This window comes from Podarcis bocagei (assembly GCF_964188305.1).
Source record: "Podarcis bocagei genome assembly, chromosome: 7".
Lineage (NCBI taxonomy): Eukaryota > Metazoa > Chordata > Lepidosauria > Squamata > Lacertidae > Podarcis > Podarcis bocagei.
Window position 1 is genome coordinate 1222944 of NC_138132.1, and position 16217 is coordinate 1239160.

Genomic DNA, 16217 nt, shown 5'->3' on the forward strand with positions numbered 1-16217 from the left:
AGACTGCGCAGCCCATCTTAGCGTGGCTGCCCTTAGTCACTCGTAGAATCTGTCTGTGGGCGTTTCTTAAAGTGTTGCCAACATAAGAGTTGTTTGACGCCCAATCGTTTCCGCCTCTCACTGCGCGGGAGTCTCCTGCGCAGGGTGGGCGTGGGCAGTGGGGTGCTTGGGCTCTCCTCGCTAACTTCCAACGAAGAGTCCTGGAGCCCCTGCACCTCCCTGTCCCGTTGCTCTCCCTGATCCCTGGCGTTACACTCATTCTCTTCCCCTTCTTCCCAGCTGAGTCTCCCTCTAGCGCTTGGACCTTCCCCTGCAGAATCAGAGACCCTCTCCTTCTCCCGTGCCTCTGATGGCAGTTCCCTGACAATTATATATCATTTCCCAGAAAGCCTTAATCTTCGGGCACGTCCACCAAAGGTGGTAAAAAGTACCTTCAGTTTCATTACATTTCCAACCTTTATTATCGGGCAAATGGTAGATTTTTGCAGGCTTGACTGGGGTCATGTACCACCTGTAAATCATTTTCATAATATTCTCTCTTAAGGCATTACATGCCGTAAATTTTATACCGGTGGTCCACAACTGTTCCCAGTCAGCAAACATAATATTATGACCAATGTCTTGTGCCCACTTAATCATGGCTGATTTAACAGTTTCATCTTGTGTATTCCATTTCAGCAACAAGTTATACATTCTTGACAAATTCTTAGTATTGGGTTCTAACAGTTCTGTTTCTAGTTTTGATTTCTCCACCTGGAAGCCAATTTTCCTGTCCTGTTTACACACCTCCATTATTTGATAATAATGGAGCCAATCTCGTACTTTAGGCTTCAATTTCTCATAACTCTGTAATTTCAGTTTATCACCCTCTTGTTCCAAAATTTCCCAGTATTTTGGCCATTTGGCCTCCATGTTAAGCTTTTTCACGGCTTTAGCCTCCATTGGCGACAACCACCTTGGGGTTTTATTTTCCAACAAATCTTTATATCTAATCCAAACATTATATAATGCTTTCCTGACAATATGATTTTTAAAAACTTTATGAGCTTTCACCTTGTCATACCATATATATGCATGCCATCCGAAAAATTATTAAACCCTTCCAAATCTAAGATGTCTGTGTTCTCAAGAAGTAGCCAGTCTTTCAACCAGCAGAAAGCTGCTGATTCATAGTACAGTTTTAAGTCCGGCAGGGCGAATCCCCCTCTTTCCTTTGCGTCAGTTAAAATCTTAAATATTATTCTGGGTTTTTTGCCCTGCCAGACAAACTTCGAAATATTTTCTCTGCCACCTCTTGAAACAATCCATCTTGTCCACAATTTGCAATGTTTGGAATAAAAACAACATTCTAGGCAAAACATTCATCTTAATAACAGCAATTCGGCCTAACAAGGAAAGCTTCAAATTTGACCATATTTCTAGATCTTTTTTTACTTCTGTCCAGCATTTCTCATAATTGTCTTTCTTTAAATAAATTCACATTCTTGGATGTCATATTAATCCCCAAGTATTTCACCTTTGCCACAGTTAATCCTGTTTCATTCTGGAACCGCTCCCTTTCAGTAACTGTTAAGTTTTTCTCCAATACTTTAGTTTTTTGTTTGTTCAACTTAAATCCTGCAACTTGACCAAATTCTTGAATTAATTCTAAAACCCTTTTCGTACTAGTTTCTGGCTCTTGTAAAGTAAGTACCAAGTCATCTGCGAAGGCCCTCAATTTGTACTGTTTGGCTCCGACCTGTACCCCTTTAACCAGCTGGTCCCTTCTAATCATATTTAGCAAAACCTCCAGGACTGATATAAAAAGCAATGGGGAAATTGGGCACCCCTGTCGTGTCCCTTTTTCTATCTTAAATTCTTCCGTAACCACATTATTTACAATTAACTTTGCCTTTTGTTCAGAATATATTGTACCCATACCATTCTCAAATCCTTGGCCTACCCCCATCCCATGTAGATTCTTCTTCATAAAACTCCAAGAAATGTTGTCAAAAGCTTTCTCCGCATCCACAAATATCAATACTGCTTTAGTGTTTATGTTCACTTCTAATAATTCCATAATGTCTATTATATTCCTCACATTGTCTGACAAATGTCTTCCTGGGAGAAAGCCTGCTTGGTCCTTATGAATCTCTTCCACCAATACTTTTTTCAATCTTTTTGCCAAAATGTCTGCAAAAATTTTGTAATCCACATTGAGTAATGATATAGGGCGGTAGTTCTTAAGCTGAGTCTTTTCAGTCTCTGTTTTCGGTATGAGTGTGATATAAGCTTCTTTCCACAATTCTGGCGCCTTTTCCCCCTCTAAAATTTCGTTACATACTTCCTTCAAAGGTTGTAACAAGCACTCCTTCAAAGCTTTATAGTATACCCATTTATACCCATCTTTTAGATTTCGGGGAGCTAGTCTCAAGCATTTGTTGGGGGATACCTAGGTTTTTTTGTGTGGGGGAAGTTATTTGTCCTGTCTTCAAGCTTTTTATGATGGAGGACCTCTGTAGCCACCCCCAACGACACGATCTCAAGATGGAAGGGGAGGGAACAGCTGCAGTCGCCTGCGGTTCCTGCGCAATGTTTGCCATCTTGCCAAAGGCTGCAGGCAGCTTTACCTGCAGCAATTGCATGTTGATTGCCCTTTTAAAAGACAAAGTCCAGCAACTGGAGGAACGTGTAGCTACGCTCCAAAGAATTAGAGAGCTGGAGCTCTTCTTGGAAGCAACAGAGCACACCGTCCCCACCAAGGAGGAGACAGGGGACTCCCCTGAGAAGGAGGCTAGTTCATCAACACAGGAGCCAGATATATGGAGAAACGTGACTCAAAGAAGTAGGAGGCCCAGGGTTCGCTCTGATTGTTTAGAAATACACAATCGCTTTGAGGTCCTCTCCCCTAGCATGGAAGACGAAGAGCATACTCCATTTGTGGAGCTCTCCCTCATTACAGTCGATCAGGTATATGAAGACGAGCAGCAAAGTCAGTCCTCAGGGAATGTGCAGGCGACCTTGGAACGGACAGCTCACGGAAGAACCCCGACCAAACCCAAGAGGAGGCGTGTAGTGGTGATAGGGGATTCCCTACTGAGGGGAACAGAAGCAGTGATCTGTGGGCCTGACAAGATGTCTCGGGAAGTGTGCTGTCTCCCCGGGGCTAAGATCCAAGATGTAACTGAACGACTGCAAGGAATCATAAAACCCACTGACAAATACCCCTTCCTCTTGGTTCATGTGGGAACCAATGACACTGCAAGCAATAGCCTCCAGAAGATCAAAAGAGACTACGAGGCTCTCGGCAGGAAATTGAAGCAACTAAATGCACAAATTGTCATCTCGTCTGTCCTCCCAGTTGAACGACGTGGCCCAGGGAGAGAGGGGAAAATAGTGGAAGTGAACAGCTGGCTTCGCAAATGGTGTAAACAGGAACGGTTTGGATTCTTAGATCACGGACTGCAGTTTCTTGAAGATGGACTTCTGGCAAGTGATGGGCTGCACCTCACAACGGTTGGGAGAAATGTTTTTGCCAAAAACCTCAGAAACCTCATCAGGAGGGCTTTAAACTGACTAATGTGGGGGAGGGAGACAGTGCTCCTGAAGGTAGGAGTCTATCAATTAATGAAGATGATCATCCAAATGTCATAGACCAAATGGAGCAAACAGCACGCGGACCTAGTGGTGGGAGGAAAAAATCCTTAAATAAGAGACACGGGGGAATGATTAATGGACTTCAATGTCTGTACACTAATGCGCAAAGCATGGGAAATAAACAAGATGAGCTTGAGCTCTTGGTACAGCAAACTAAATATGACATAATAGGCATCACTGAAACCTGGTGGGATAAGTCCCACGATTGGAATGTAATAATGGGGGGATACAATCTATTTCGGAGAAACAGACCAGACAAGAAAGGAGGAGGAGTGGCGTTATATGTCAGGGATGTGTATACCTGTGAAGAGATCCAAGATTTAGAACCTCAAAGCCAAAGTGAGAGCATTTGGGTCAAAATTAAGGGAGAGAAGAATAACAGAGACCTCATTGTGGGAATAAAAAAATTTCTTCCAGTAGCACCTTAAAGACCAACTAAGTTAGTTCTTGGTATGAGCTTTCGTGTGCATGCACACTTCTTCAGATACACGTGTGCATGCACACGAAAGCTCATACCAAGAACTAACTTAGTTGGTCTTTAAGGTGCTACTGGAAGAAATTTTTTTATTTTGACTATGGCAGACCAACACGGCTACCTATCTACTCCTCATTGTGGGAGTTTACTATAGATCCCCAAGCCAAACGGAGGACATAGATGATGCCTTCCTGGAACAGATGGCCAAGCATGCAAAAGGAAGGGAGATAGTAGTAATGGGGGACTTCAATTACCCGGATATTTGTTGGACGTCAAACTCAGCCAAGAGCATAAGGTCAAACAGATTCCTCACTGGCCTTGCAGACAACTTCATTGTCCAGAAAGTGGGAGAAGCAACAAGAGGAACAGCCATTTTAGATCTGGTCCTAACCAATGTTGATGACCTGGTTAGTGGGGTAGATGTGGATGGATCATTAGGCGCGAGTGATCATGCTCTTCTGAAGTTTACTATACAGCGGAAAGGAGCAGCCAAGCATACTAGGACTCAATTTCTTGACTTTAAGAAAGCCGACTTCATAAAACTTAGGGAAGTGCTGGGTGAGATCCCATGGACAGCAATACTAAAAGGAAAGGGAGTTCATGATGGCTGGGAGTTTGTTAAGAGGGAGATAGTAAAAGCACAACGTCAGGCAATACCAATGAGACGGAAACATGGAAGGTGCCTAAAGAAGCCAGGGTTGCTATCTAAAGAACTTTTAACTGAATTAAGATTAAAAAAGGATGTGTACAAAAAATGGAAAAGGGGGGAAACCACCAAAGAGGAATTCAAACAAATAGCCAGCACATGTAGACACAAAGTCAGAAAAGCTAAAGCACAGAATGAACTCAGGCTGGCTAGAGAGGTTAAAAGCAACAAAAAAGGCTTTTATGGGTATGTTCGTAGCAAAAGGAAGAACAAAGAAACAGTGGGGTCACTCAGAGGAGAAGATGGTGAAATGCAAACAGGGGACACAGAAAGGGCTGAACTCCTCAATGCCTTCTTTGCCTCAGTCTTCTCCGATAAAGAAAACAATGTCCGACCTGAAGAATTTGGAGCAAATGATTCAGCAAAGGAAACACAGCCCAGAATAACTAAGGAGATAGTACAAGAATATTTGGCTAGTTTAGATGTATTCAAGTCTCCAGGGCCAGATGAACTGCATCCAAGAGTATTAAAAGAACTGGCAGATGTGATCTCAGAACCACTGGCAGTCATCTTTGAGAATTCCTGGAGAACAGGAGAAGTCCCGGCAGACTGGAGGAGGGCAAATGTTGTCCCTATTTTCAAAAAGGGGAAAAGAGAGGACCCAAATAATTACCGCCCAGTCAGTCTGACATCAATAGCAGGGAAGATTCTGGAGCAGATCATTAAGCAAACAGTCTGTGAGCACCTAGAAAGGAATGCTGTGATCACCAATAGTCAGCATGGATTTCTGAAAAATAAGTCATGTCAGACTAACCTGATCTCGTTTTTTGACAGAATTACAAGCCTGGTAGATGAAGGGAACGCAGTGGATGTAGCCTACCTTGATTTCAGCAAGGCATTTGACAAGGTGCCCCATGATATTCTTGTAAAGAAGCTGGTAAAATGTGGTCTTGACTCTGCTACCACTCAGTGGATTTGTAACTGGCTGACTGACCGAACCCAAAGGGTGCTCATCAATGGTTCCTCTTCATCCTGGAGAAGAGTGACTAGTGGGGTGCCACAGGGTTCTGTCTTGGGCCCGGTCTTATTCAACATCTTTATCAACAACTTGGATGATGGACTCAAGGGCATCCTGATCAAATTTGCAGATGACACCAAACTGGGAGGGGTGGCTAACACCCCAGAGGACAGGATCACACTTCAAAACGACCTTGACAGATTAGAAAACTGGGCAAAAACAAACAAAATGAATTTTAACAGGGAGAAATGTAAAGTATTGCACTTGGGCAAAAAAAATGAGAAGCACAAATACAAGATGGGTGACACCTGGCTTGAGAGCAGTACATGTGAAAAGGATCTAGGAGTCTTGGTTGACCACAAACTTGACATGAGCCAACTGTGTGACGCGGCAGCTAAAAAAGCCAATGCAATTCTGGGCTGCATCAATAGGAGTATAGCATCTAGATCAAGGGAAGTAATAGTGTCACTGTATTCTGCTCTGGTCAGACCACACCTGGAGTACTGTGTCCAGTTCTGGGCACCACAATTCAAGAAGGACACGGACAAACTGGAACGTGTCCAGAGGAGGGCAACCAAAATGGTCAAAGGCCTGGAAACGATGCCTTATGAGGAACGGCTAAGGGAGCTGGGCATGTTTAGCCTGGAGAAGAGGAGGTTAAGGGGTGATATGATAGCCATGTTCAAATATATAAAAGGATGTGACATAGAGGAGGGAGAAAGGTTGTTTTCTGCTGCTCCAGAGAAGCGGACACGGAGCAATGGATCCAAACTACAAGAAAGAAGATTCCACCTAAACATTAGGAAGCACTTCCTGACAGTAAGAGCTGTTCGACAGTGGAATGTGCTGCCAAGGAGTGTGGTGGAGTCTCCTACTTTGGAGGTCTTTAAGCAGAGGCTTGACAACCATATGTCAGGAGTGCTCTGATGGTGTTTCCTGCTTGGCAGGGGGTTGGACTCAATGGCCCTTGTGGTCTCTTCCAACTCTATGATTCTATGATCTGGAGGTCAACCCATCTGGTCCTGGAGAATTGCCCAGTTGCATGCTTTGAATGGCACCTTCTATCTCTTGTTCAGTTATTTTCTGATTCAGATCTATTTTACTTTGCTGAGAGATTTTTTGTAATCCATATTTCTTTAGAAACTCATCTATATCCCCTTCATTCTCCGACCCTTGTGAGTATAGCTTTTTGAAATAACTCTGGAAGCAGTTTCTAATCTCATTTGTCTTATAAATGTTCTTTCCTTCAACCTCTAGGCTTGTGACCGTATTTAATTTTTGTCTTTTCTTCAATTGCCAAGCCAGAAGTTTACCACATTTATCTGCAGATTCAAATGTCCTTTGTCTCATTTGTTTAATCTTCCATTCTATTTCTTGATTCATCAATTCCATGTATTGCGTCTGATATAACTTAATTTCTCTCAAAATCTCCTGGGACTTTGGTTTGGACCTCAATTTCTTTTCTCCTTCTTTTATCTTTTCCAAAATCTTATCCTTCTTCTCATTTTGGTTTTTCTTCTTTATTGAGTTTTGTTGTATTAAAAATCCTCACATCACAGCTTTACTTGCGTCCCAGATTACTCTTTTTTCCACATCCATTTTTAAATTTATTTCGAAATAGTCTCTCAAAGTTTTTTGGGCCTTTTTGTAGACCTCTTCATCTCTAAATAAGGTGTCATTCATCCTCCATCTGAAGGAACCAGCTGTTGTTAACTTCATCTCCATCTTTACGGCATTGTGGTCGGAGCAAGTCTTTGGGCAGATTTCCACTTTCTTTATCTTTGGAGCCATCCCACTAGTAACCCATATTTGGTCAATTCTAGTCCATGTCATCATAGCTTCAGAAAAGAAAGTTCCCTCTCTCTCGAGAGGGTTCTTTGTTCTCCAGATGTCAATCAAGTCCATATTTTCAGTCATTTCAAAGAAAGTCTTTGGTAGTCTCCCACCTTTGGAAACTACCTGTCTTTGTGCTTTATCCATATTTGTAGATACTACTCCATTCATGTCTCCCATCAGGATTAAATTGTAATCCAAATAGTCCAATAAGGTCTCATGCAACTTCTTAAAGAATTCCGACTTCCCTTCATTTGGTGCGTAAATTCCTAATATCAAAAAAATTTCTCCTTGAACTTGAATTTCAATTGCCAAAAATCTTCCTTGTTCATCTTTAAACATCAATTTCGGAGATAATTTTTCCTTTGCATAGATTACCACTCCTCTTTTCTTAACTTTGTCAGATGAAATAAATTCCTGTCCTAGTCTTTTATTGATGAGTAGTTTCCTATGCAACCTTGTCACATGTGTTTCTTGTAAACAAATCAAGTCCAATTGCTCTTTTTTCAATATATGATAAACATTTCTCCTTTTTCGGGGAAGGTTCAAACCATTACAATTCCAGCTTAGAAGTTGCAGAGCCATCTTGCCGTTATTTACTTTCCCCTCCAACTGCTCCAAGTAGTTGTTCGTCCTCCATCGGTGATTTCAGTCCAAATGTTAAATTTAGGATGTCTGTTACTTCCTTTACTGCTAGGGTTGGTTCCACTTCGACCACCTCCTTCAGGAGATCTTCCTCGTTTTCTCGTAAGAATTGCTCTTTGTCTTGCACAGATCTTATTTTTGTTTTCCTTCCCTTGTATTTGAAAGATAGGCCTTGAGGAAATTCCCACCTGAAGAGTATTCTGTTCTTTTTCAGTAGATCAACCAGGTCCTTGCAATAAGTTCTTACATCCAAGATATGCTTAGGTATGTCCTTAAAAATCTCCACAAAGGAATTTTCAATTTCCAGGGTTCTTTGGAAGTGCAGATTCAGTATTTTATCTCATTCTTCTTTGGATCTTAAAGTTATCAAACAGTCCCTTGGCTTTTTTCTATTTTGTCTTCTGCCCAATCTAAAAGCAGCCACTATCTTAAAATCTTCCTTCTCTAACTCCTGCTGCCAAAAATCCAAAAATTCTTTTGTAAGGAAGTCCACCAAGTTATCTTTCTCACTTTCAGGCACTGCTCTTAATCTCAAATTTCTCTCCTTTCTTTGCAATTCGAGCATAGACAAAGCCAACTCATGATCTTCTAACTTTTTACAGACTACAGATAGGTAGCCGTGTTGGTCTGCCATAGTCAAAATAAAAAAATTCCTTCCAGTAGTACCTTAAAGACCAACTAAGTTAGTTCTTGGTATGAGCTTTCGTGTGCATGCACACTTCTTCAGATACACAGTGTGCATGCACACGAAAGCTCATACCAAGAACTAACTTAGTTGGTCTTTAAGGTGCTACTGGAAGGAATTTTTTTATTTTTACAGACTGGTATTATCTTTTCCTGAGTAGCATCTGCAATAACCTTAGCTTCTTCTGCAATCTTTCGAGTTGTGGCAGAGTCCTCTAAAAGTTTATTAATAGTCTCTGTATTTGAGGTCACCCTCTTCCCCAGTTTGTTAACACTTTGCGTGTTCAGATCAAGCTTTGCTGAGACCTCTGCCAATTGTCTACTATTTTCCGCACCTTGTTTTGTCAAAGATTCCAAAGACTCATTTATCTTAACTAAAGCTTGTGTCACAGGATCTGTTGACATAATTGTTGTTTTGGACGGTTTGGGTGGGAGATAAGAGGCAGTTGCCGGCGCTTTGGCGGTTCTTGAGATGAGACAGAAAGCCCAGCCTCTGAGACGGAGAGGAGGGAGGAGAGCAGGATTTTAGCAAAGGTTTGAGCGGAGTGGCTGGGAGTGGAAGAGGAAGTCATGGAGGAGGCGCCACCCTCCTCACAGCCGGGGGTGGTGGTTTTTGGGTAGAAAACCAATGTGAATAAATCCCCCCAGTGCCACCCCCTGGCCGGTCTTCCTGTCTCCCTCTCCTTGTGCCCCCACCCTGCCCCAATCAAAGTCCCAGCCAGCAGCTGCCCTCCAGGCCTTCCTCTGCCCATCTTGGGGCCTCAAGGCATGCGGGCAAGATTTGGTGGGGGGCCAGGCTGGGCTCAGAGGTCTGCTTTCCTCTCCTTGCACTGGGAAGCTTGTCTACTATCTAATGGATAAAGGGTTGTTTGGAAAACTAAGCCCTCTCTACCCCCCACCCTGTTTTGAAATAAAGCCTATTTAGAAATTGGGGACATGGAGGAAGGAGAATGTTATGTTCTAAGCTTGGATCCTAGAACAAAGGGCAAGTAGGATCCTATAATGCAACAACTGATTGACTTGCAGTAAAAGACCAATCAGGCTCCAGGAGGGAAGCAGAATCAGCCAATCAGACGGGACTCATTGTGTAAATAATGTATATAAAAGCCTGAGGTTTGGGGGGCAATTAAATCACTGTTTTACAAGCTTCAATAAAGAGCATGAAATCACTACAGGACTCCGAATATATTTCACGGGCGATGAAGGTGGGATCCTGCTGAGCTGTCTGCCGCTCACCGCACACAGCTGCCACAGGCAGCACAGAATTGCACCGGTCATCCAGGCTACAGCTCCAGGACCCAAGGACCCAGAATAGCAAGACAACTGCTTCATGCCGTTCAACCCAGCCTCAGGAGACTGGGAAGGAAACACCACCCGCTTCCAGTTCCTCCTGGAGGCAAAGGACGTCATGAGACACAGCCAAGTAGAGGGCAACCTTCTTCAGCATCTGTGGAGAAAAAACGTTCAAGATCGCCCGAGCCCTCCTCGCTCCCACAAATATTGCGACTGTTCCCTATGACACGATAATAGAACGGCTGAAGGGGCACTTCTCGCAACAACCCTTGGGGGTAACGTGTCACAATGCCTTCTAGGCAAAGCGGCAGGTCTCCGGAGAAACCATAACCGGGAATGTGACCTCCCTCCGCCAGGCTACCCAGCTCTGCAACTGCGCAGCTTGCAGGGAGAGCCACAAGCAGAGGACTTGCCATTTCCGCAACACAGAATGCTGACAATGCAGAAAAGTGGGACACAACACCCGGGTGTGCCGTGCCTGCCCTGCCCGACACCTCGAACCAGATGGCCGACCCAAGAGTCCCAGGCCCCGTGGTCTGACACACCAAGGCAACTCGGCGAAGACCACAGACTGTCAGGTATACCAGTTGCCTCATTCTAATGCGGACAAAATTTACATCAAGGCACAGATAGAGGCAGCCCCGTGCCGCCTGGAGCTTGATACAGGGTCACTCCTGTCCATAATTTTGGCATGGACATTAAGGAATTGTGTCTCAGTGGCAGCTCCAAGTTAGGCCAGCCCCATTCACCCTCCGGGAGATTTCCACAAACGCAAGGTCCCCACGATGGGGGTGGGAACCTTCAACGTACAATATTGAGGGAGGGAGTGGCGGTTGGACTTGATCGTGGTCAAGGGGCGCTATGTTAGCTTACTGGGGTTGGCATGGTTTGGTGCACTGGGGCTAGCCATCACCGGGGTGAACTGCACCAGCTCCCACATGGACGTGGACGCCATGTGCAAAGAGTTTCCGGAGGTTTTCGATGGGGCATTGGGATGATATACTGCCCCCCGTTGGCCTACAACTAGACCCCGCCATACGACCCATCAGGTTCAAGGCCCACCGGGTCCCGTTCACCCTCAAACCCCCGCATTGACGAGGAACTAGACTGGCTTGTGGACCAAGGAGTGCTCTAGCCGGTGCCTAATGCCCCCTGAGAAACCCCAATCATCACACCCGTCAAGCCCAATGGCTCAGTCCACATCTGCGCAGACTACAAATATACCATAAAGAAGGCGCTTACGGCTCATGCATACTCAGTGCCAATGGTCAGCCATGTCCTCGCAACCCTGGTGGAGTCTAAGAATTTTGGCAAGCTGGCCCTGGCCCAGGCCTATCAGCAGGCGTCAGTGGACGAGGCCACTGCGGAGGCAGAGACGATTGTAACGCACAGGGGCCCGTTCCGTGTCAAGTGACTGAAATTTAGCGTCCACGTGGCCCCAGGCATATTCCAAAATCTAATGGACTCTCCTCAAAGGAATTCCCAGCGTCACCCCCTTCTTCGATGATGTGTTGATCACCGGGGCCATGCTGGGGGTGTTTGGGGACACACTCTGCACCGTCCTGCACTGTTTCCAGACGGCCGGCCTCAAGGTGAAGTGGGGAAAGCGTCTGCTAGGAGTTCAATAGGTGGTTTTCCTAGGATTTACAGTAGATGCAAACGGAGTCCACCTGACCGGGGACAAGATAAGGGCTATTTGCAACGCTCCTGCACCTAGGGTAAGGCAGTCAAAGATCTCCTCGTCTTGAACTCAGTCCTGGTGCACTTTGACGAGAGGTTGCCGGTGGTGATGGCATGCGACACCTTGCCCTATGGTGTCGGTGCCGTACTAGGGCACCAACTTCCGGATGGAAGAGAGGTGCCGGTGTCTTCCTTTTCCCAGACCCTCTCCACAGCCGAGAGGAGCTATCCGCAAATAGACAAAGGGGGCCTGGCAATTGTGAAGGGAGTAAAGAAATTTCACGATTTCTTGTATGGGACCCCCTTTACCGTCGTGACCGACCACAAGTCGCTGCTTGGCCTATTCACACCCGAGAAGCAGACCCCTCAAATACTGTCACCCTGCGTCCTCAGGTGGTTGATTTTCCTCACCGGCTACCAGTATACACGGTCCACCAGCCTGGGAAGGCAATGGGCTACACGGACGCCCTCAGCAGACTGCCACTCCCTGAGACCATCCCTGACCCAGCACCCGCACATGAGGTCATGAGCCTGGAACAGCTTCCTGACCGCCACATTCACGTGCTGGAAGTAGCACGCCACTCCATGAAGGACAGGGTCATCTCCCGGGTCCTGGACTGGGTGTGGTGGAGATGGCCCAGTAGCAACCCTGGGCCGGAATTTGCGGGGTATGCAATCCGTAAACAGAAATGGCCAGCCCACAAGGGGTGCCTGTTATGGGGAAGCAGGGTGGTCGTTCCCCAGCCTCTGCACAAAAAGGTCCTCACAGCCCTACATGAAACACACCCAGGGGTAGTGAGGCTGGAGGTCGCCCAGGTACTGTCCACTTCCACGGCTGCGGTCATCCAAGTACTATGTAGGCTGTTCACAACCCACAGACTCCCTGACACCCTCGTCTCGGACAACGGAACAGCATTCACATCACAGGAGTTCCAGACTTTCGCAACAGAAAATGCCATCCGCCATGCACAATCAGTGCTGTTCCACCCCGCCACCAATGGCCAAGCAGAGCGCATGGTGTGGACCACCAAGGACACCCTCCGCCACATGGACACAACAGGACTGGGAATATCTCCTAGCTGCATTTGTCCTAGCCCAGCATAGCACCCCCAGCACAATGATGGCCGGAGCCCAGCGGAACTACTCATGGGCTGGCGCCTCACAACAAGACTGGACTGCCTTCACCCCAACAGGGCCCATGAGGAGGCAGCAGTGGGGGAAGGTAGGAACCCCCGGACCTTCCAGCTCCGCGACCCAGTGTACACAAAGAACTTCGGGGAGGGCCCGGCATGGGTACCCGCCACAGTCACCAGGGCGACTGGCCCCGTGTCATACGGGGTGCTAACAAAGGGGGGAAAGCTTGGCACTGCCACTGCGATGGTTCCTGGGGGGGAACTGCAAGGAGGGCTGGACAGAGGAATCAAGGGGATAGCAGAAGGGTGAGGCCCATAGAGCAGGAGCAGCGGGTAAGGGAGGCAGAACTAGGAAGTCCAGAGGTGACCGAGGCCGAGCAGCAACAGGAACCAGAACCACAATCGAGTGGACCAGCGGCGTCCAACCCAACGACCCCGTCACAGCCGGCAGCCCTGGAACAAGAGCCAGAACCAGGAACCCCTACAGAGACACCCAAGACCACAACGCATACATAGGTGACTGGAGTACCTTAAACACTACGAATGCTAACCTCCTGGGCGCAAAGGGAACGCCAACCAGACGGGACTCATTGTGTAAATAATGTAGATAAAAGCCTGAGGTTTGGGGTGCAATTAAATCACTGCTTTACAAGCTGCAATAAAGAGCATGAAATCACTACAGGACTCCTGAGTAGATTTCAGAGAATCTAAAGCATCTTTGGTTGGGATTGTCCAGCAAGGAGATTGGAGATGGTTGCCAGTCAAAGGGTAGTTTAAGACACGGGGGGGGGGGGAGAGAGCTCCTTGTGAAAGGGGGGCAGTTTTGTTAGACATTCCAGCCGTGGCATTGGCAGCCAGATGAGGAATCCTGGAAGAGGACACTCCAGGCTCATCTAGTCCAACCCCTGCAATTCAGGAACCCCGGTTCTTAGTCCCGCCAGCTCCCTTGAACTGGGCAACTCAGATGCCTGGAGCAGTGCCCCATTGGAGAGCAGCCTTGGGTCGCCTCTGGAGCTGGCCGGACCTTTTGGACGGCTGTTTCCATCCCCCCTGCCTTCTGCTGGCAGGTCCGGTTGGGAGTTGTAGTCCAAAGCCCATTGAGGGTGCCTGGTCCTGGAGGTGGCTTTCAAGTTGGAACTATGTTTTGACCCTTTGCCAAAAAGAGATGCCACAAAGTGTGTGTGTGAGGGGGGGGGGTGTCTTTTCAGTGCCAGGATACAAGGTGCTCTCTTGACCCGGGAGGCCAATCCCTCTCCCCCACCCCTAGAAAAGGGGGTCTTCCCCTCATCCTCTCCTTGCAGGACCCCCCTTTTCCTTCCTCGGAACCAACTCTCTCTCAAGGGACCCTGGAGCCAAACCCTTGCAGACTTTTACTTCTCAAGCAAAGGGGGGGAAGGAATACATTCTTGTTGCTCTTGAGATGTACAGAAATCTCTTCTCCTGGTTTTTAGCACCGCAGGCCTGCTGTGATGGGCTTCCTTGTCCCCCTTGCCACTGAAAAATTCCATTTAACTGCCTCTTTGCCGATTGTTACGTTTAATTACTTTTTCTAAGGTAAAGATGTTACGCTGCATCTTTGAGACACTGCACTTAGTGCTGCTTTTTCTCTTCTGGGTTTGAATAAAACTTCATCTGTGGACTTTTTGTGTGGTCCTTTCCTGCTGCTTGATATAATAATAATAATAATAATAATAATAATAATAATAATAATAATAATAATAATAATAATAATAATAATCACTAAGGGGCGCTGAGTGATTTCGTTGTCCGTGGCATTTCCAGCCCCCTTTTCTCTCCGGGGGCTCCAGGTGCCAGAGACATGGTTCTCCCCCTGGCAGAGAGAGGGGCTCCTCCTCCGGGACACGGGTTCCCCCTTCCCACGCACACGCGCCCAGTGCTCCTTCTTCCCGGACCCTCCCAGGCCCCCCCGGACCCCCTCTTGCTGGGACAGGGCTCTCTGCCCCGCAGCCCCCCAGGGGCCCCCAAGAGAGACGCCCCCCTCTGGCCCCCCCAAGACCCCCCCTCCCCCCTTGCGGGCCCAAGTGCGGCCTCTTCCCCTCGGAGGGAGCAGCCCTGCGCCTGCGCGGCGCCGGGAGAGTGAAGGGTTAAGGGGCGCCGAGCTGGCTTCCTAGAGAGGACAGGAAAGGAAGGAAGGCGGGCCGCTCCTCCTCCTCCCCCCCTCTGACGTCCCTTCCGGTCTCGCCTTCGCCGGCCGGGCTCCTCTCGGGGGAAGCCTGCGGAACTCCCTGCCCCGCGACGCTGAGGTACAATCACGGCCTTTCCTCTTCCTCCTGCCCCGGACCAGGCCCGGGAGGGGGAGGGGCGGGAGAGGGAGGGAGGAGCCTTGCCGGGGACCCGCCCCCCGCCCCCCCCCGAGCCCCGGACAGGGAGGAGGGAGGGGGGGGCCGAAAGGAAGGGTCTCTTGGCCCGGCTTCCCGGGAGTTTTCAGGCTCGAGGGGGCAGCTGGACGGGGTCTCCTTCCGGGGGGGGGCTCCCTTTCTTTTATCTCCCCTTATTTTCCTTTCTGGCAAGAGATCTTGTTCAGGTTTGAAAGGAGATGGGCGAAAGTGGGCATCCAATACCCCCCCCCCCATATCTTTTTATCCAGGATAAAAGCAAGGAATCTAAAGAAGCGCCCAAACAGAAAGGAGGGTCACGTCCTACTTCGCTTCCCTTGGCATCTGGCAATAACCTTAATTTTAGCTTGGCATTTTCCCTGCCATAAAAAATGAGATAAATATTTCTGCATCCCCCATCTTGACATATGCTTTAATTTCAGCACATAATTATTTTGAAACAACATCAATTGGTATTTGTCACAGTAACACACAAATATTTAGTTTTCAGTTTGAAACCCTGTTTCCTCCCCCAAAACCTTCTGGTCTTCTCCTCTCATATTCTTTGCTAACCTTTTCGTTTTCTGGTGATTAATTTAAAGCCTGCTAACATATCAGATGCAACACAGATGGAGCCTGTGTGTGTGTCTGTGTGTCTGTGTGCGTGCGTATTGCTTCCTCTTGTTTTTTGAATAACTTTTTATTGGGTTTTATACAGAAGGATCATAGGTATAATAAAGAATAGAATTAAATAAAGCCAGTCTTCTCATGCCATTTGTATATCACATAAGCAGCATAATAAATGTGCGACATCAGGTTCATTGTCAGTGGTCAGCGT

The 16217-nt window shown here is 47.2% G+C and overlaps 1 long non-coding RNA gene across 1 annotated transcript in view; it reads left to right on the forward strand.

Moving 5' to 3' along the window:
- LOC308590637 overlaps positions 1–14682 on the forward strand; it is a 40957-nt gene extending 26275 nt beyond the window's left edge. The window contains exon 2 of the long non-coding RNA XR_014009824.1: positions 13664–14682. This is a non-coding gene — a long non-coding RNA (uncharacterized lncRNA). The remainder of the gene's footprint in view (positions 1–13663) is intronic.
- Positions 14683–16217: the final 1535 nt, after the last annotated feature.